The sequence below is a fragment of the Notamacropus eugenii genome, chromosome 2 (genome assembly GCF_028372415.1).
Source record: "Notamacropus eugenii isolate mMacEug1 chromosome 2, mMacEug1.pri_v2, whole genome shotgun sequence".
NCBI classification, from domain to species: Eukaryota; Metazoa; Chordata; class Mammalia; order Diprotodontia; family Macropodidae; genus Notamacropus; species Notamacropus eugenii.
The window spans coordinates 498,916,272-498,938,639 of NC_092873.1; the positions used below are offsets into that span (position 1 = coordinate 498,916,272).

A 22,368-nucleotide genomic window follows, 5' to 3' on the forward strand; every position below is an offset into this window, starting at 1 on the left:
CCGTCTCTTCCTCCCCCCCCTCCGGAAGCCCCGCCTGTTCTGTCCCGCCTCACTCCGGGTACCACCCCAGCCGACCGGGAGGCGTCGGCCCCGGGGCCCCGTCACGTGCTTCGGCAGCCGCCAAGCGAGGGCGCTTTTGCGACGCGCTGACAGCCAAATGGTGCGACAGGAGGAGCGGCAGCCGCGGCCGCAGCGCCCCGCACCGAGGGACTTGAGGCGCCTCCTGCCTTGGCTCTGAGGAGGAGGAGGAGAAGGAGAAGGAGGAGGAGCGGCGGCAGCGGCAGCAGGAGCGGCGGCGGCGGCGGCGGCGGGGCCGAGCCGAGCCCAGCTTCGGCGGCGGCCGCCACCCCGACTGACCCCCCCCCCCCTCCAACCTTCGCAGCCGCAGTCGCCGCCGGGCCCTTCGCGGCCGGCCGGGGCTGCCCCTCCGATGCGGCGGGCGGAGTAAGTGCCTCGAGTCGGGGCCGTCTCTCCATGAAGCCTTCCTCGCCTTAGCCCGCCGGCCGCCTCTCCTCGCCCTCCTCCCTCCGCGAGCGGCGGCGGCGGCGGCGTCCGGGCCCCGAGCCGAGCGCCATGGCGTCCAACACGGAGCGGGGGGAGATCCTGCTCACCGAGCTGCAGGTAAGCGAGGCCGCGCCCGCCCGGGCCTCCGCTCGGCCCCGCTCCCCGCCCCCCCGCCGGGCACAAAGGGCGCCCCCAGCTCTCGCGGGGCCGGGGTGGGGGGGACCCGCTCGTCTCTGGCGCCAGGCCCTTAGAGGACGGCGATCCCAGCCCGCTGCCTACTCGGCCAGGAGACGTCTCCCGAGCTGGAGGACGAGGAGGAGCAGGAACGTCCCCCCCGGCCCGGTCCTGTCCTGTCCGATCCGGAAGCTCGGGTGCTGGTGCTGCCCCCACTTTCATTTTTCCTTGCGTTTGTCCGACCCCGGGAAGGGAGCTGGGCACGCAGGGGTTGTTTACTAATCGGGGAGGGGGAGCCACCTCTCGCTGCAAAGGGTGCGAGCAAAGCTGGAGCCTGACTCAGGAAGCCATGCCTGGATCCCCCAGTTTGTTCTCTCCATCGCTTGCCTGTTTGCTGGCTCGCACTGGGGACAGGGGGCTCCTCGAGGGCCGCAACTTTCTTTAGCCTTTCTTTGTGTGCCCTTCGCTTAGCACCTAGTAGGCGCTCCATAAATGCTTATGGACTGAAAAAAAGAGGTCCACAGACTGAAGTCCGTCCAACGCCTACCAAGTCGGTCAGTCAGCTAGCATGGATTAAGCACCCTGTGTGTCAGTCAACTGGCATTTATTAAGCACCTATTTTGTGTGTTAAGTGTGCTGGGAAAGCATGCCTGAGTAAGCCCCAGTGCTGTTGTTTCTCATTCGCCACAAACTAGTGGGTGATGTAGGTGACTTTTGTTTTTAGACCTTATTAACGGTTTTTAGGATCCAGGCCTTTTTAGTGTCCTGGGCCCCTTTAGCAATTTGGTGAAGCCAATGGGACTCCTTCTTTGGAAAATGAAATTAATTCATTTGTTTTAAATTGAGTTCCAGATTTTCTCAGTCTCTACGGTTCCTCCCCCACCCGTTGAGAAGAAGCAATATGATAGAATAATATTTTTAAATGCATATAATAAAGTACAGAAGATTATAAAGGAAACTAAACTCTCTGGCAGTCCGATAAAGCCAGTGGAACTCTTTCTCAAAATAATCTCTTTGAATTTGATTATTTATTTTTAATGTTCATTTTAAAAAAAATTAAGTCCCAAATTCTGTGCCCTACCAATTGACAAAGTAAGCAGTAACTTTTTAAATGCATAAAATAAAATGCAGAGGATTATAAAAGAAAGTAGACCCTTTGGCAGTCTAGTGAAGCCAATGGGACCTCCTCTTAGGGAAAAACCCACCACTTACTTACTTGCTTATTTATTTATTGCATTTTTTTTTTGCATTTTGAGTTCCAAATTCTCTCCCTCCCAGTCCCTCCCCCACCCATTGAGAAAGCAAGCAGTATGCTAGGATAACATTTTAAATTGCATAAAATAAAATACAAAGGACTATAAAAGAAACTGAAGGTTAATGAAAGTAAAGATACATTTTTTTTTCTCCATCCAGTTCATGAGCCTTTGATATTTCTCTCTGATGGTATACAGACCAAATTTCTAAGTTTATTTATACATCATTCCAGTGTCCTTAACTTGTTTGCATCTGGATTGAAAGTATGTTGCATTTTTGTTGTAAGGTGACTATTCATTTGAACCTCTCAGATTACTCAGAGGATTGGGGGTGGGAAGGTGGAGGAGAGAAGTTATGTACAACCTGTGTGTAACGTTAAATTTTTATGCCTAATCAGTCCTTGACTTAGGAAGAAAATAAGATATTAACTATCTTGATGCTATTAGGATCTTATGTTTTTAAAATTAAGAACTACAGAAGTGGGTATAAATTCTGACTAAGCTTAAACAAATGTAACATTTCCCATATAGTATGTACCAGGATGAAAACTTAAAAGACATTGATTTGCTACTTGGATTCTCCATTTTTTTTCGCTATAAGAGGAAATGCAACAAAATACTTTTAAGCAATATTGCTGTAGTTTAGATTTTGTAACATTGATAATGTTTCTGAGTGGTAAATATCGAGTTTTTAAAAGCCATCTCTAGCATACCTTGAGCTCATTTTGGATACACTAAACTGATAGACATTCTTCCATATAAAATTCAAGAAATGGCAATATGTAGTGAAATTTTGAAGGCAAAAATGGGTTAAAGAATAATAAACAGTGAGGAGCATAGGGAATAAATGAATTAATTTAGCATTAATGTTTAAAGTTTTGAAACTTTAAGAAAAGTTACACTTTTCAGTCCTGAGTGAGAAAGATATGAAAATATTACAAGAATATATAATTTATAAATAAGAGGACTAAAGTGTTCCTATCTTATTATTAGGAAAATGTAATGAATTTACATTCATATCCTACTGCTAATTAGAAAGTCTTTATAAATATAAAAACTTGAAAAGTGAAACCAGAGGGAAAATCCAGTACTTGAAGTTTATGTGTGTGAGTGTGAGTGTGTGTGTATGTGTAGACACACCCATTTCTCTTAACGTAATACTCTTCTTTCAAATTAAATGTTGTCTCCAAGAGACAATGGCATCATTATTTTTTCTTGGTTGTGTCGTGTTTCAGGTATGCTTTTTATTGAATGTTGTGCTTTAAAATGCAGTTAGTATACTACTCTTTATTAGAGTTAGAACGTGGGAACACTGATTTGGTGTTGTGTCTAAATTTAGTAGTAGTAGGAGGTCTTTTATTATTAGTAGCATTTATTCACAAATTGTGTTATAACCCAAAAGTTACTGGATTTTGTTCTATGTCAAATTATTTTAATTTATTGGATTCATTTTAATTGGAATTGGAAAAATTTTTATTTTTAAGGACCCTAGATACAAAATACTGAAGGAGAGTGATGTGGTAGGTACCATTGTGGTAATGTTAAGTTACGCTGAAAAGGAGATGGGATTGCACCTGTGGTTTCATTGCTGTAAGGAACTCTTAGATCAAGAAACTCACTTTAGAATGGCAAGTTAGCATCTTTTCTGCACCTCAGACTGGTAGATTGCTGCCTGGAGCACTGAGAAGTTCACACAGCCTGGGGAGGCAGATGCTGCACTTGAACTCAGCACTTCCTGGCTCCAAGGTCAGCTCCACTCTCCACTGTGCCATGATGCTTCTCATCATAGCAATAGTTAATGGTTATAATCGCACCTTAAAGTTTGAGAAATGTTTTACGCACATTCTTGGATTTGATACTCAAAGCAACTGTGATTTATGATACTACATTTTTAGTATTACTATCATTATTACGTTATTATTATTAGCCCCATTTTACTGATATGGAAACTAAGGCACATAGAGGTTGCAACTTCTCTACAGTCTGTAAATGTTAAAAGTCAAGATTAAATTCAGGTCCATCATTTTTTCTAATATGAGATGCTGCTATTGCTATTATTTCTTTGCCATTTGGTAGGTAAATGTTTAAATACTTAAGTTATATGTCCACTTTAAAAACACTTTGTAAAGACAAGTTTTTTGTTATATTAGGAAGTTTTATTTACTGTTTGACATATCCCATCTCAAGTATACTTGGATTCCTTTGTATGAAATATGAAGAAACAAATGTTACTGTTAACTCATTTCAAAGTTAACATGTTTTATATTTATATTTAGAAATGTTGCAAGTTTTTGTGGTTAATAGCCTTCAAGATCAGAATATAAGTTTTTAGCTATAGGAACCTAGTCATTCTTTAGTTTCTTAGTATGAATTGGTTTTGTTGGAAAACAGAAGAACATCTTGGCATTGGTTATGGAAAGAAAGACTTGAGAAAATCTGTGATGGTAGTATTTCCTGCATTACCAGTTGCACTCATAGACAGTATAAACCTATACATCTAACTTTGCTTGTAATACTGGATACCTACTCAGCTGACCAGGAAGCAGGAATAAAGAAAATTCATTGGTTAATGATTCAGACTTTTAGGCTTTGCTTCAGTATAAGGATCATAATCAACAATTTTAGTTTATAAGATTAATTTCTAATTCACTTTATATTGCTCTTGTTTATTTAAAGTATAGTCATGACACTTGTTTGTGAGATCAGTGACCCTAAGGGTCATTTCTAGGTACACTGGATTAGTAAAAGTTGATGAATCATTAAATCAAAGTATATGCTGTTCGTAGTTTTGTAGGCAAAGATAACTAAATATTGAGCAGCTTGCTAACAAAGTTGTAGGTTTTAGTCACTGTAACTTTATGTTTTCCATCCACATGCCTAGTAAAGCCTTTGCCTTGTTGTTTAGTCATTTACTTGTGTTTTGTTCTACATGACCCCATGGACTTTGTCCATGAGGTTTTCTTGGCAAAGAGATTGGAGTAGTTTGTCATTTCCTTCTTCACTGGGTCTCTATTTTATAGATGAACAACTAAGGCAAATGGGGGCTAAGTGGCTTGCTTAGCCCAGGGTCACACAGCTAGACACACAGTCTGAGGTTGGATTTGAACTCAGGTACTGCTAACTCCAAACTGGGTGAACTATCCACTGCACCTCCTAACTGCCTGCCCCCTTTACTCTATAAGTCCCAGTTTTAGTTTCCAGTCCAGTGTACTTTGGGCAAGACCTCATGCAAAATCAGAGGCTGAGACTGAGGTAATTACCTTGACAGTTCAGCAATTTGTTTCTTTTTTGAATTACAGAGATGATTCTTTAAGCTTCCCAAAATATGTGAACTGATAAATGGTTTTTCACTATAGCCTCAGTGTTTTGTAAAATTTGTAAGTATCTGTTAAAAAATTTAACCTTGAATCAAATATTAATATACATATTAAAACATATGTAATTCCTTGACAGAAATAAGTTTACAGAAGATTCTTGTCACAAGAAATATTTCTAATTCTAGATTGGTAGCAGTGTTAACAGTGATTTGTTGCTCTCATTATAGTGAACTTTTCTTAAGGAAATAGTCTAGTACATCTAATACAATCTAATTTTTCTTCAGTCTTGGTCCATATTGGAGTTATTCCCAAAAATGAAGGATGAAGAGTACCAGTTCTGACAGCACTGGCTAAATCATTTAGAACCACGACGTTTCTTTAACACAGTTTTGTAGACTAGTCTCCATTCAAAATAGAAAAATACTTATTAACACTCTTAAAGATATCTTGGGCTTGCTCAGTACTGAAGAGCTGCAATATTCTGTACTGTGTCTTTTCAGAAAATAGACTTATTATATCCTTCACATTGCAGGTTTGCTTGATATCTGGGGCATAATAACCACTTTTACTTTATTTTAAGCTTGTTTTAGGGTTGTAATTAAAATATGACAAATACCTTACGTTATTTTCCTTAGTCTACTTTATCTTTACTAGTTTTTCCCCTACACTCCCAAATCCCCAAAGTGTCTTTTTTTCATACTTCTCCAGAGTTTGCAATCATAAAATAATTAATTTAGGGTTTTGATCATTTGACTGGAAGTTGTTGGGGCGGCAAGTGGGAGTTGTGTAAAAAGGGTTTTTTGGAATGTGATGGTAGGAAAGGAGTTAGTTTTGGCAGTTTAGAATTATGTAAAGCTAGTCTCTCTCTCTCTCTCTCTCTCTCTCTCCCCCCCTTTCTTTCTCTCTCTCTCTCTCTCTCCACCCCCCTTCTCACCTCTCTCCCTTTTTCCCCACTACCTTTCCCTATCCATACGGTGATGATACTGGATCTTCAGGTAGTATTAGGTGAGTGGTCTCAAACTCAAGATAAAAAGTGATCCCTTTGGCCACTGTAGATTGACTTAAAAAAACACACGTTTATATCGTATATGCTGTATTATGTTATGTTTTTTGGTAAGCATTTCCCAGTTACTGGCTGCACTTGGGAGTTTTGCTGTGAGTTGCCACAGTGGTAGTGGATTAGTAATTTGACATCTCTATAATATTTGACTTTTCTGTATGGGATTTGTTTGTTTTTTTCTTTTTATTTCTTTGGTTTTGGAATGGTGGTCAGATGATCAGAAACAAAATGAGACTACAGTATATAAAATTGTTAACTCAGCAAGCTGTTTTCTGGCAGATAAGGCTTTTCTCAACCTGCCTTCTCCTTCCTTATCCATCCTTTCTCATTTTACGGCTCTCTGTAATTTACACCTCAGCCAAACTGGACAACTCTTTGCTCTCACATCTCCACGCCCATGATTGTTGTTGTGGTTGTTGTTCAGTTGTGTCTGACTCTTTGTAACCCCATGGACCATAACCCTTTTGTCCTTGATTAGGACGTTCTTTATTTCTTAAACTTTCTCCTTCCTCTTCTCTTTCAATAAATTCAATTCAGACCTTAAAAGTCTATCTTAAGTGCAATGTGCTGTCTTGGACATTGTGAATGCAAAGATAAAAGCAAAGCTTTCTACTTACTAGGAGCTTAAAATTCAATACTTGTTGCTCCAGAAGTGTTTCCCTGGTTCTGCCTGGTTGGGAAAGTCTCCTCCTTCTCCTCCTGAACTTTGTCTTTTAGTTTTCTAATACACAACATTACATGATATTTGTTTTGTTACCTTATCCTTATCATAACGTAAATGCTTTTGATGGCAGATCATCTTTTGTACCTTCTCTAGTACCTAAGAGTCCTCTGTGTGCAGTAGGCATTTAATATATGTTTGTGGATTGATTGATAGTGTTGCCAGTAGTGAGTCTTTGCTGTCCTTTTAACTTTGAGTATTTGATAGTGTTATTCTAAAATATGGTTGATTATTAAGATGGCTTATAAAATACATTTTGTAAAACAAAAGCACATCAATAATACCAAATATTTGAGTGTCTATTATGTATGCTTTAACCTAGGGGTTCTTAACCTTTTTTTGTATGGTGGATCCTTTTGACAGTCTAGTAATGTTTGTAGACCCCTTATCAGAATAATGTCTTTAAATGAATAAAATATATGAGTATAAAGGAAGCCAAAGGTTCATGGAAATAAAAATATAAATTTTCCCCCCATTCAAGGGTATAGACCCCCTGAAATCTATCCCTGGCCGTAGGTTCTGTAACTTAACTTTCCAAAAAGTTAAATAGAAAAGGGAGTAACTTTTTTTTTCTTGTAACACTTCAAATGTAAAACTATTTCTCATTTTTCTACCTTTCAATCATGGTAGCACAAGTCCAAGGAGTAGGGCAAGTAGGAACTCCTGAGAGGCTGCTTCAAGTCTTGGCATATGATGCCTCAAAGACCTGCCCTGCCCTCTTTTGTAATTTTCTTGTGATAATTTTTATGCAGTGAATGGTAGAAATTACTTAGGCGCAAAGATCATTGTAAAAATCAGTGTCACATATAGTACATTATTGCTGTAAGCATAAATGGCATTTGTTCATAGAAAATTAATGTTGCACAACTTCCTAGTAAAATGTACTCTCAAACAGTTGTTATATGTCTGGTCTTTTGCAAAAACATCTTTAATTCAACTACTGTATAACAGAACCATATGACACTTAATATAATTAACGTTCATTACACAACCAATTCCAAACCTGGCAGCAAAATTAGAAGGCAGTAAATACTAGTCAAGTCTGTTCTTTTAAAAAACAAAACAAAACTTAAAAGCTTTTTCAATTGAGAAAAGGTTATGCTTTTAAGAAAATCATGCTAATGTTTTGAAAGCAGAAATATGTATGTATCTTCATCTCACTGAAGTTGCAAACTAATGAAACAGTATTTGAAGTTAACTCAATTATTATATTGTTTTTATAGACCTCATAAAAATAAATTTGTACAGGAGTATACATTAAGCATTTCATAGGTTAGTATCCTTAAAGAGAGTAATAAACAAAGACTCGTGAGAATGTATTTGTTGAATATACATTTGAAATTAAATGTTGCTTTCTTTTCATTTTAACAATAAGAGTTACTGAATGGGAAATACTTAATAGACTCCCTGTTTGTAGTTTTAATAAAATAGCTTTAAATTTATCTGTCTAAAAAGCTCAGGATTTGGTCTCTTCAAAATCTTGTTTATTTCTAAAACAACTTAATGGACTCAAAAAGTATTTTCTTCAGATTTTGGCAACATCCTCTTGAGGGATACAGGATATCACTTGAATGGTACTTTCTTCAGGAGGCTTTTTGTGGTCTTTCTGACTGCTAGCTCTTTCCCTCTAAGGTTCTCTTCCTTTAAGTTTCTTGAGGGTGGGAACTATTTTTTCTTTTTCTTTGTATTCCCAGCACAGTGTCTGGTACATAATAGGTCCTTGTAAATGTTTGATAAAAAATTTTTTTTATCACCTTGTACATATTGCAGCCACTCTGCAATTTGAATAGTATTTTATTTTTTCCCCAACTATATATCCAGAAATTTTTTAGCATTCATTTTTACAAGATTTTGAGTTCTAAATTTTTCTCCCTCCTTCTTCTGAAAATGGTAGGCACTTTGATGTAGTTTAGAATGTGCTATCATGTAAAACTGCATATTTGTCACAGTTGTGAAAGAAGAAACAGTGCAAAAGGAAAAAAAAACATAAGAAAGAATATAGTGAATAAAAAAATATGCTTCTGTGTGCATTCAGAGGTCATTAGTTCTTTATCTGGATATGGATAGCATTTTCCTTCCTGAGTCCTTTGTGCTTGTCTTGGATCATTGTGTTGCTGAGAAGAGCTGAGTCATTCATAGCCACAGTGTGACTGATACTATGTACAGGGTTTTCGTGGTTCTGCTCTTTTCACTTTGCATCAGTTCATACAAGTCTTTCCAGGTAAATCTACCTTTCATTTCTCATTGAGCAGTGGTATTCCATTACTTTAATACACCACAGCTTGTTCAGCCGTTCCCCAATTACTGAACATCCCCTCAGTTTCCAATATTTTGCCACCACAAATAGGGCTGCTATATATATTTTTGTACATAGGTCTTTTTCCCTTTCTTATGATCTCTTTGGGGTAAAGACCTAGTAGTGGTATTGCTGGATCAGAGGATATGTGCAGTTTGGTTGCCCTTTGGGCATAGTTGCAAATTGCTCTCTAGAATGGTTGGATTATTTCACAACTCTACCAACAGTTCATTAGTATCCCAATTTTCCCATATCCTTTCCAACTTTTATCATTTTCCTTTTTTGTCATGTTCACCATTCTGGTTGGTGTGAAGTGGTATTTCAGCGTTGTTTTAATTTGCATTTCTCTAATGAAACCATTCTGCAATTTGAAAACAAAGTAAATCACATTCTTAAAATGTCACTCATTGGCCAGTTACCTGTGGAAAGAGGAAATTTCCTTCAGAGGTCACTTCTACAGTGGTCTAAACATTGATGATCCAGTTTCTTTATTAGTGTTTTTCTGGACCTATTGCAATATATGACACTACTTACTTACCTTTTAATTAGGATCATTGATTTAGAATTGGAAAGGAACATATAACAAATGGAAAAACAGATTTGAACCCAGCCCTTTAGCTCTAGTCTTTTTTTGCCCTTGACTTCTGTGGCACTGTACTAGGTTGAATTTCCAGAATAGTCTCCATTTGTTCTTTTTCAGTTTATTGCCTAAGAATAAACATCACTCAGACTTTTCCCCCCATAAACCTTTCTCTATATGTTCATAGTGTGACATTGATCTTATCTACTTTCACAGTTTCTGCTATTGTTTCTTTGTATATCACTCTCAAAATCCTTATTTCCAGTTCTAAATTTTATCGAGGTCCAGTCATATATTTTCAGATATCTAATAGATTTCTACACTTGAACATCTTGCTGTTACCGCTTTAAACTATTTCTGAAATCAAGTTTATTATGTTTACTTCCCAAAGGAAAGAAGATTCATTTTTTGCTGCTGAGTGGCCTATTTCAAGCAAAAATATCACATTGTCTTAGATACTCAGCCTCAAAATATCTCTTCCCCTCCCGTCCCCACCTCCAAACACAAGTATAATCAGTTGCCAGATTTTGTTGATTCTGCTACTACTTTTACTTCTCTGCCCCCTCTTTCTATTTAATACTACCTTAGTTTAGGTCCTCACTATCTCTTTTTTAAATTTTTTTTTGTTTTGTTAAAAAAATTTTTTTTGATGTCTTTATGTCAATTTTTATTACACACACACTGATCTAAATTCATTTATGATAAAGAAAAAGAATTAAAAACATCCAATACAGAAACTTGGACTGTGTATTTATATTATTAATCATATGACATACCATGTCATATTCTATCCTGGCAAACCTCTATCTCTCTGCTGGGAAAGAGTCCTGTTTCATTGTCATTTGTCCAGAATGTTTATTCATTAATTTTTCCATTAGAGTTCAACTTCATTAGTTATCTTTTTATTTATGTTGTTTTAAGAATTCCTTATGTTCTCTTGGCTTCTTATTTCTGCATACAGTTCATATAAACCCTCCTATGTTTCCTCATTTTTATTTCTTATTCAATATTTTATTATTTCCAATTCAGCAACAACATTCTGTTGTATTTATGTTTCATAGTTTTTTCGGCCATTCTTCATCAGTGGGTGTTGCTCCACAAAAAATACTGCTGTGAAAATTCGACTTTTGTTTCTGTATGTTAACTCCATTAAGTATGTGCCTAGTAGCTGGATTGCAAGATCAGTGGGTAGGTTTTTTTTAAAATTTTTCATAATTCCAAATTGAAATTCAGCAATTAGACTACTAATTACTACTAATAATTGCTGAATTACAATTAGACTACCTTGCATCTCCACCAACAGTACACCAGTATGCCTGTCTTCCCATATCTCTGCTCGTACTGATTGTTCTCATTTATTTTTCATCTTTGCCATTTTGCATGGAATGAGGTGAAAGCTGAATGAGGTTGGAGTTGTTTTAGTTTGCGGATTTGGAGCAGATAGTTATTCATAGTTAACATCTCATTTTAAAAGTGACTCTCTGCTTTGACCACTTAGCCATGAGAATGGCTTCTTGTTATATACTTTGTGCCAACTCCCTGTATGGTTTTGTGATGCTGTGCTGCAAATATTTTCCCCCATTTTACCATTTCTCCTTTAATTCCATTTTTGTTGATTTTATTCATGCAAAAGCTTTTTAATTTTATGTGTTTAAAATGTCTACTTTATCTTTGATAATTTCCTCTTTCCTTTGTAAGAATTCTCCCCTTAGCCATAATTATGAAAGATTCCTGATCTTGTTATCTCCTAATTTTTTAATGATGTTATTTGACTCACCCATTTTGATTCTCTTGTGGTGTTTGGTATATGAAATTGGTGTATCCTAATTTCTGCCAAAATTCTCAGCATTTTTCCTAGCAATTCTTGTCAGAAAAGGGAGTCTTTCCCCACTAATTTCTGTTTGTGGGTTTATCAGACAGTGGACTGTTGCTTCTTGTTTCTCTATTTTGTTCCACTGGTCTACTTTAATTTTTTTAATGCCTACTGCTTTATAATCTACTTTGAGGTCTGATAAAGCTTTCCATCCTTAATCATAGTTTTATCTCATTATTTTCTTTGACATTCTAGATATTTTGTTCTTGCAAATTGATTTTGTTACCTTGTCATTCTTTTAAAAAAAAATCCCTTAAGTAATTTGGTGTAGGTCTAATTCCATAGATTAAAATAGGTAGTAACATCATATTTATTATAATAGTATAGGCCATGAACAGTGGAGTATACAAATAGGAATATATGTGTGTATATATGTAAGTATTATTTAAGTATGTCTTTATTTCTATCAGGAGTGTTTTGTAGTCATATTTATATAAACCATGTCTGTATCTTACTTGGTTAACACATAGTTTTTGATGTTTTGAATGGATTTTAATAGATTTTTCCTCATTTATGTTTGTCTTATATGGAAATGCTGATAATTTTTTGTGGATTGGTTTTGAATCATGCAACCTTGTTATTTTAATGAGTTTTTCGCTGATTCTCTGTGATTTTCTTGTTCATCATTATGTTCTAAATGTGCTTCCCATGTAGATAAAGAGTTTTTTGTCTCTACTAATGTTTATACTTTTGATTTTTTTTTCTCATCTTTGGGCTACAGCTAACATTTCTAGAACTGTACTAAATAATAGAAGTGGTGCATTCTTGATTTACTTGTTTGTGCTAGGGTACAAAACTTCTAATCTTTCTGCATTACAAACAGTACTAGTTATTGATTTTAAATATGCCTTTGATTATATCTTAAAGGGGCTTTACATTCTCTGTAGTATCTTTAATTCTTCACAGTACTACAAAGGTACCTAACACATCACTCTCCTTCAGTATTTTGTATCTGGGGCCCTTAAAAATAAATTTTTTTTCCAATTTCAACTGAAATAAATCCAATAAATTAAAATAATTTGACATAGAACAAAATCCAGTAAATTTCTAGTTATAATACAATTTGTGAACAAATAATAATAAAATGTGAAAAGAGGAACATGGTAAAAATTAAGACATCCTTATGCTACTAAATTTAGACACAACACCAAATCAGTGTTCCCACATTCTAACTCTAATAAAGAGTAGTAAACTAATTCCATAAAAAAGCAAAATATTCAATAAATAGGATTCTAGCAGCTGGGGGTTGGAGAATCAAGGGAAATCCTCCTGTAGAAAATGGGACTTGAGCTCAAAGCCTTGAAAGAAGCCATGAAAACCAAAGATGAATTGTGGTTCCATATATGAAATCTTGATATGATATCTTAGATTCTTGCCTCCCACCTCTCAGCCAATTGGTTATCAAGTCCAGTTGGTTCCATCTTTGTAATATCTCACATAGAACTTCTCTGTTCTCTCCTTAGTATGGAACCTCACAGGCATCTACCTGACTACTCTACAAGCTTTCTAATAGCTGCTTCTTTTTCTGCTGTTTCCCTCTAGTCTGTCTTCACACCACTGTAAGAGTCATCTTATGTAGATGTCTTCCACTTCAGTAGCTACTTACTGCCTGATGCATAAAGATCAGTCACTTCTACCTGACATCCTGGGGACTCCACCATCTAACACCATGCACAAGCAGCAGCATTGTGTGGTATAATAAAAATATTTCTTGATTTGGACTAGGAAGATTTTGGTTTGGTTCCCGATTGAGATTTGTGATCTGTGTGATCTTGGACAATTCACTTGACTTCAGTCTCTGTTCTACCTCTATAAAATGGAAATGATGATTCATTTTGTGAGGAAAGTACTTAAAGAGTTTGTATGGTTGATAAGGAATAATGAGTAAAATCACTCAGGTTCACAGCCTTTTCTCTCTCACATCATGCCTTTACCTATTGTGAGTTCATTCTTTTTCTCTAATCACCAACCACCACCTGAGTTTAGTACTTCATCACTCTTCACCTAGCCACAGATTTCTGCTTGGCTTCTCTACTTCCATTCTAGTCTCTCCTACTCCGTGTAACCCCCACTCCTACCTCATCCAACTAGCTGCCAAATTGATATTTGTAAATGACAAATCTAATCATGTCATCTTCCTGCTCAAGAATTTTCATTATACATTAATAACACTAATGGCTTGTCCACTCATCTTTTTTCATTGTAGTTTTAAAAAATTCATAGTGTAGAGATTGCTCTTCTATTTCCTCTACTTTGTCTTTCCATATTTATATTTATTTACCATTTTTAATAGGGCAGCCTAGGTGGCACAGTAGATAGAGCAACTGAGCCTGGAGTTAGGAAGATGTGAGTTCAACCTGACCTCAGACACTTACTCGCTGTATGACCCTGGGCAGATCACTTAATCCTCTTTGCCTCAGTTTCCTTATCTGTAAAATGAGGTGGAGAAGGAAAAGGAAAATCACTTTAGCATCTTTGCCAAGAAAACTCCAAATGGGGTCATGAAGAGTTGGAAAAGACTGAACAACAAAAGTCTGTTTTTAATGATAAAGTTCTATTTATTATATTGATATCACAGTTGAACGTTTCATCAGCTGTTGGTTATATGATTTGTTTGTTGATATTACAATATGCTAGGGGAGAGAGACGGAGAGAGAGCTTGACTGAATTTAAGGAAAAATATCCTAGCTGCTTTCTAGAAGTAGAATGGGAAGATATTTAAGGAATTATAGCTGTCACTTGAGGTCATCAAGTAGGGACTTTTTTGTTATGATTGAAGAGATTTTTGTTCAGGTATGTTTTGGGCTAGTTGAGATTCTGTGAACTAAAGCATCTATGAATGGATTTTTCAAGTCTCTTCCAATCATTTCTGATTCTGATTTTTATATTTTTAATAACAGGTTACTTGGGTCAAAGAGTACGATTAATTTTCACTAATCATTCTTATTGCCAGATTACACATCAAAATGTTTTTTTCTAGTTTAAAGCTTCTTTAGGCTAGGGAATATGATTTTTTAAATCTTTATCCCCAGTGCCTACAACAGTCATTTCTGGTCTTTAAATTGAATTGCTTTTACTCTTCTGTCAGCCATGTAGTGGCATCCCTTTTTTCTGAAACTCTACCACTGCTGAGTTTTGTCACCATTTTTATTTTTGAGTGTGTTTGTTGTGCTGTGTTATTACTCCAGTCCTATAATTTGCATATCTGGTGGTTAGAAAAGATAAACAGTTTTTCAGTTAACTACAATTTGTGCTTATATATATATTTTTTACCATATATCCTCCTGAGAATGGGTTTTATTTTTATCAGTTGCTTATATTCTAGATGCCAGATTTACTATTTTCACCAGTCTTTTTTCCTTTTAAATTGTTTAATAAATTTTTGGTTTTCATTATACATTTTTTAATTGAATTGATTTTTCAGTAACTTCATTTGTTTGATAAATATTTATCCTTCCACCTTCACTTCAGTAAGTTCATACAAATTTGATCTCATCAGATGTCACCTCATCTGATCTTATTCTGTGACTTTTCTATAAAGGATCTACCCAGCATGTTTGAGGCCTTAACATGTTTCTTTTTAATACTGAGATAATTTGCTTTCACCATTGAGATAACTATATGTTTAACTTGTGTTTTCTTGTACTGTTTAATTCAGTGACTTTCCAGTTGACTTTCCATCTTCATGTGCTTTACTGGTACGCTTACAGTGTCAGAAAAAATCAAGAAGGCCCCCCACTCTGTTGGGGCAAACCCCTTTGGTGAACTTACAGAAGGATAGGAGCAGGCATGGATGGACTACAGTCTGTCTTTAGAGAGAACATTCACATCAGTCAGTCAGTAAAGATGTAGTAAGTGCTTACAATGTGCCAGGCAAGGCACTGTGGTAAGCTAACATCACTGAAATCACTGCCTTTGATGGTTCTGTACAATTTTTACCCATTTTATGATTGTATCAAGTTCTATGAAATGACCACAACTCTTAAATTGATGTATAGAAGTATTGGTGTTTATACTGTATTGGCTCATCCTAGTCATATGTAGGATCTATAGTCCTCCAGCTATTACATTCCTTCTTTGTTTTTGTATAATCTTTATAAAAGTTCTTGTGTGTGTTAGGATATGTTAATGATGGGTGACATTTCCATGACGTTCATAATTAAGAAGTGCAAATTTCACCTGTATAAATTTTTTAAAAGACATATTAGAGTTGTGAGGGTTTTCGTGTTGTGCTACCTGCAAAGTGTATATAATATAATAAAAATATGTGTATCATAATGGGGTTTTGATTTTTAATCACTGTCAGTGTTCAGTTTCATGTCACTTTTCACTTTCGCCTGAAGAACTTTGGGCTCCTTACTAAATGGGGTTAATGAATATGACTTGAAAAGACAAAATGAACAATGCATTTCTGTACTAGAGAAACAAATTTGTGGGAATGCACCTCTTGAGAATTAATAAGCTAGCACATTTATTAAGCACTTAATATATACCAGGCCCTATACTAAGTGTAGGGAATGCAGAAACAAAAATAAGATGGTCCCTATTCTGAAGGAACCTTATATTCTGATGGGTGAAGATAACTCAATACAGGTGCTGGGGTGGAGAAAGTAACGTAGGAAGTATCCAAACAAGTGATCTGCAGAGGTAGGTGGGTGATTAAAACATCACTGGCAAATTAGTTTACTCCTTTTTGATATAATAAGAATTACCTATTTTGTTGTGTTGGTAACTTTTTCTGTGAATTCTCCCAAAATCAGGACAAATAATCATTTTACTATTATATTGTATGTTACTTTGTATTTTGAATGTAGACTATTATTTTGTTGAAACTGTAGAAGTAGTTTTTATCTGTGCTTTATAAAAGTAAACTTGTACCTTGTAAATCTGCACCTAATAGAGTTGTGTGTATGTGTGTGTATATACACACAAAAGATAAGTTCAGTGATAAATTTTTCACTTTCCCAGAATGCCCTTAACTACTATGTTCTACATATAGTACAATATGTTGAATTATAACATGCCCCTAATCTGAGGTCTCTTTGAAAGGAAAAAAAAATAAGCCCTGATAAACCACATTCAAATTTATTCCAGCCAGGTTAAGGTAGGGCAGGAGGTGCAGTTTACTTTCTCTTTGGACTAATGTTACACACAATTTTTATCTATTTCTTTTATAGAGTGGCATATATCTGTACTTGCCACTTAACTCCATATAACAACATACCCTTAATGGAATTTAGACATTACACTAGAAAACTTCACCATCGAATGACTCCAACACTTCACAGAATGGTAGATAGCCTCTGTCACTACACCCTTCAGTAGGAATTTTGTGCATCATCATTGGCTGTGGAGTGATAGATAGGAGGTCTGCTTTTTGTTTTATATCTCAAGGGAAAATGCTAATGAAAAATGATAAATACAATGAAGTCTCATTTACCTATTTATGGATTATTACATTATTAAACGCCATTCTTGCTTGTCCCAGGATCTATCTGCTGCCATTAAAGAGGGAGCAACATTCCACCCATTTGTTCATAGGATTCGACAGAATTAACATCAGGGATAAGATTGACCTCAAGCACATCTGGTTCAGATATTAGTGTTTCTCTCCTGTAGTAGACGACAGAGATAATAGGATTTTATGTGTGTGCATATTTTGTCCCTTTCAGTAGAATATAAACTTCTTGAAGGCTGAAACTGATTGCTAGGTTCTTAGCTTTAAAGCTGGAAGGAACTTCAAAGGTCCTTATCCATCCAGCCTAACACTCATCATTTTACAGGTGAGTTTACAAGAAGTCCAGAGAGGTTAATTCACTGCCTAAGTGTCTATCACATAGGTAGCAAGAAGAACCAAAATGTCAACTCAGGTCCCTTCACTCTAAATCGAGCATCCATGATGTCTCCGTTTCATTTTTGTCTTTGTGACCTCAGCACATAGCAGATAGTAGGTTCTTAATGTTTATTGAATTGATTTATATGTGGAAGGGAATTTCAGGTAGAGCACTCCCCTCAGTCAATCAGCAAAGATTTATTGAATGCCTACTATCTGCTAATCTTGTGGTGCTAAGTGCTGAGAATGCGAAGAAAAAGCCAAGAGAAAAATCCCTATCCTCTAGGAGCTTATGTTCTGATTGTGACACCCTTAGACTTTGTTACTACTGGTCCAAAGTAATCCAAATACTAAGGAATTGACCTGGGATTTGAAATCAGTCAACAAGCATTCAACCACAACCACCTCTCCTTATATACAATTATATACTTACATACATAACAAATATTCAGAGGGGTGGAAGGATTAAAGGATGACAGAGATAGCTGTAGGGAGCTAACATTTTCCTAAAGTATTTTGTCTGGCTTTCCCCTTTACTCCTATTACACTTTACTTTGTATCGTTAGGATAGATGGTTAAAGAATTAAGCACATGTGTGCCAGTCTCTGTGCTAAGCCAAGGAAGCACACTTATCCTTTCTCTCAAGGAATTTGTAGCCTAACGGGTAAAGAAAACACTTGGGGAAGGGGACTTGGGACAAGTGCCTGGGCAGAGAGCATGGTGAGGAGATGGGAAATGGTTTGGAAGCCTAGGTCCAAGCAAAATAGGACAAAAGCTCAACTGTCTGAGCCAGAGGACCTAGGGTTGAAGTACACAGTCCCAGTCCACTGGGAAAGAGATGGGGGGAAGATGGCAAGAGATAACTATGTCAGGGCCAGGAGACAGACCTGAAGTGGCATGGAGGTCACCTAGGTAATAAGTGGCAGAACCAGGATGAAAAAACACATAGATCCCTATAATTTTTTCATTCTACCAAGAAACTCCATTTTTAAAGTCTACAGTATGAAGCATGTCATTGAATTTTAGAGCTGTAAGGAACTTTAAAAATCTGGCCTAGCTTCCTGATAAAGAATTAAAAGCCTGGAAAGAGGGGTTTGTGCAAGGTCACAAAACTAGTTAGTTTCAGAACGGAACTACTGTAATAGTCAGGTCTTTGCTGTTTTACCTCATTAGGGTAAATACAGTTTTCATTTTCTGGTGGAAAAATATTTTCTTGCATATCTGCATATTATGACTACTTGTAACTTTGGCATAAATATCACGCCTTATGAAAATACCACTATGAAACAGCTGTCAAAAGTTTGAAACTTTGGAGACATTTTACTTTCCTCCTTTTCCCTCAGTATCCATATCAAATCAGTTGCCAAGTTTTGTTGATTCTTCCTCCACAATATCCCAAATTCTTTGTCTTCTCTTTACTCATATATATTCTTCCTAGTTCAGGCCCTCATTGCCTTTTGTCTGGATTATGGCAGTAGCCACCTGCTAATAGTGACTCTCTGTATCCAGTCTTTTCTCTCTTCAATACATTCTTCACATAGCTGTCAAATTGATATTCCTGAAACATAGGCCTCACCAAAGAAGTAGCTCTCTTACTCACATCCCTTCAGTGGTTCCTGGTTGCCCCAGGATGAAACACAAATTCCTAAATGTGATGTTAAAACCCTCCACAATTTGCCTCCCACCTGTTTTTATAGTATTACTTTGTCTTACTCCCCTGTAGCCATGCATTCACCATTTGGGTGGGTTACACTGGCCTGCTAGCCATTCCCTGTACATGAAATTCTACTCCCTCCCTCCCACCTGTGAGAGTGCCATCTCTCACTTTGGTTCACTGCTGTTTAAAATTCACTCCTTCCTTATCTCCACAATGTTGAAGCTGGGCACAGCTCAAGTGCTACTTCCGGTGTGGAGGTCTTATCATTCCCTCATTTTCCCCAGTTAATAGCATTTTCTTCTTGAAATCCCTTGTGTTTATACAGTTGGTATTTGTGCTCACAATATATTTCTCTTCTAGTTGCTTCTACCCTCAATAGAATTTAAAATGTTGAGAGCAGGACATAGTAGGCCTTTATTCTTTGAATTGATGTTCAAATCAATTCAAAAATTCAGAAATTGATGTTGTTGAATTGAATTGTTGAAGTTGATGCTCAGATGTTCTTAATGGAATTCTCTTTGGAATGATGACTTTTCTTTGAAAGTAATTGATCCAGATTCAAGTCAAGAATTAGCTACATTTTTTTTATTTACTCAGTATATTCACTTGATGTCTCTTATGACTGCCCACACTTATAGGGTGTTTTGTTTTGAATTTCTGAAGATACGTAAAATTTATGAACTGTTTTATTGGTAATTAAGTTGTTGATTTAAGGTGATGCGTTTGAAGGAAAAAGTTAAGATGAACTCTAAGTAGAAAGCTTATCTTTTTCAGAGTGTAATCGTCATTGCTCAGTGAATGTTTAAAGAACATAGAGCTGTGTTATATAGAAAAATGCATTTTGTGTTATCTATGTGTGTGCATATAAATATGTATATATATGCCATATATACATAATGCATTTGACAGCAGTATATCATTGTACTTGGAATATTTCTTCCCTAATTCTCAGAATGCTTCAAGTTTGACCTAGAAAACATATTTTTGTGTTTTTCTAATAAGAAGTACCAAAAGAATGCTGAACTGGACCAAGTCTATGTAAAAGAAATCAGGAGGATGGCAAAACACATGTTGAAAGCATTGTAGGGTTTATTCTTTTTTTTTCTTTTTCTGAACTTAGTGAACAACAAATAAATGAATACAAAATGAAATGAATATTTAAATATACATTGTGAATCATAAGGAGAGGATTATATATAAATCTAATGAAACTACAAATCTAATGTAGAGTTTATTTGTCAAGTAAAATTCAAACAAAATTTTCAAAGCTGTCTTGCTTATTTGTGATTTCCATGTGGCCTTCTTTTCTCATGTTTTTGGGGAAGGGGGAAACCTTGTCCCTAACCCTCCCTTCTCCTGTTTCCATCTCCCATTAAGAAAAAAAAGGGAACCTTTGTAGCAATGCAGTTAAGCAAAACAAATTCCCATACTGACCATGTCCAAAACATGTGTGTCTCATTCTGTACCTTGATTCAATTGCTTCTGGAATCATGGTGGATCATTTCATCAATCAGAGTTGAAGAACTGATTCTTGAGATGTCCAAAAGAAGGTTAAGATAGTACCTGACTGTAAAAATCAGAATTTAACTGCTTCCTCTCTCCCCTCTGCCCCCAAGGAAATTGAGCCTATATCAATTAACTGTCAACCTATGTGCCTACTTTTTCATCTCAATAAAATCCTTATTAGAATGAACTTATTAGAATGAGCTTTATGATAACAATGAAAATCTGAGAAAAGTACATTTGTGAATTACTTTCTACAGTAGTGTGTATCTCATTTGCAAGGTTAATTGAAAGGTGTGTTTTCATCCTTTGCTGCTGAAGAAGACCATGCCATCAGAGAAATAATGACATGACTTGCACTTGACTTTGTTTTTTTGAGTGAGAGAGGGCTGTGCAGGTCACCAGCCTCACTTCTCCTCCAGAGCCATCTGAATCCAGTGACCAGATACTCATCAGGATGACTAGAGATGACCCAGGATGAGGCAGTTGAGGTTAGGTGACTTGCCCAATGTCACACAGCTAGTGAGTGTCAAGTGTCTGAGGTGAGATTTGATCTCAGGTCCTCCTGACTCCTGCACTGGTGCTGTATCCACTGCACCACTTAGCTGCCCCTCTCTCACTCAAAACAAAGTCAAGTGCAAGTCATGTCAATTGAAAGGTTAAAGGGCACAACATCCAACAGTTTTATTGTTGTAAATTTTTTTTAAGTGGGCATTTTCTATGTCTGTGGCAAACACTGTTAAATGAAGTGATTTCTTGTTGCTTTTATCAGTGGAAACTCGTGTTTTTAACAGATGTGTGTTGCTGGAGAACTGTTGTCTGCTGAAGTAAAACTGTTTTGATATTTGAAATAATATCCCTGGGCACCCATGGAAATTTATGGGGAAAATGTGGGTGAAGGGTTATGTGGGGTTGAATGTGGATGGGTTTCATTGTCTATTGGTAGATGAAGCAGCCTACACATTGATGAAATTGTGGACTGATTTCATTCTGGTTTGCTTTAGCAGAAAATGAATAGAGAGGCACATCTAATGTTGCATGAGTATTTTCTTTCAGTTTAGGGATATGGGAAAGATTTTTTTAAAGAAACTTGTAATTTGAATGATTTGCTTTTTAAAAAATATATAATAAATTTAACTTTGAAGGTTATCTTCCTTGTCTTGATTCCCTAACCGCTAACTCATTAAAATCTATCCTATCTTCGGATTTTCTTCCTCCTACTTTACTGTAATAATATGATTCCTTTATCATCTTTGTAACGGGGAAAGGTTTGATGATTATAGTAAAGTATGATAGTCTAAAGTTGGTTGATGCTTTGTAGACCTTGGACACATTCTTGCTTGCAGATCCATTATTATGAAAGACATTAGTACTATAGAAAAAGGAATTTAATCTTCAACCTCTTCTACTCTTAATTTCCAAATCCTCCAATTCCATAAACTGTCTCTGAAGTGGAGGATGTTTCAGAGGTCATTTATTTCAACCTAACCCTAACCCACGTGGTATCTCTTTAAAATATCAAATATCCCCTGCTTAAAGAACTGCAGTGGTAGAGAATCCACTACTTCTTGAGGCAGCACATTACACTTTTAGAAAA

The 22,368-nt window shown here is 36.7% G+C and overlaps 1 protein-coding gene across 2 annotated transcripts in view; it reads left to right on the plus strand.

Moving 5' to 3' along the window:
- Positions 1-506: 506 nt before the first annotated feature.
- Positions 507-22,368, plus strand: part of PKN2 (protein kinase N2) — a 166,088-nt gene continuing 144,226 nt past the window's right edge. Inside the window, exon 1 of one of the 2 annotated variants that reach the window (XM_072648979.1) lies at positions 507-621. The gene's annotated coding sequence lies outside the window, so the exon portion shown is untranslated. The remainder of the gene's footprint in view (positions 622-22,368) is intronic. The other variant, XM_072648978.1, reaches the window with a different exon arrangement.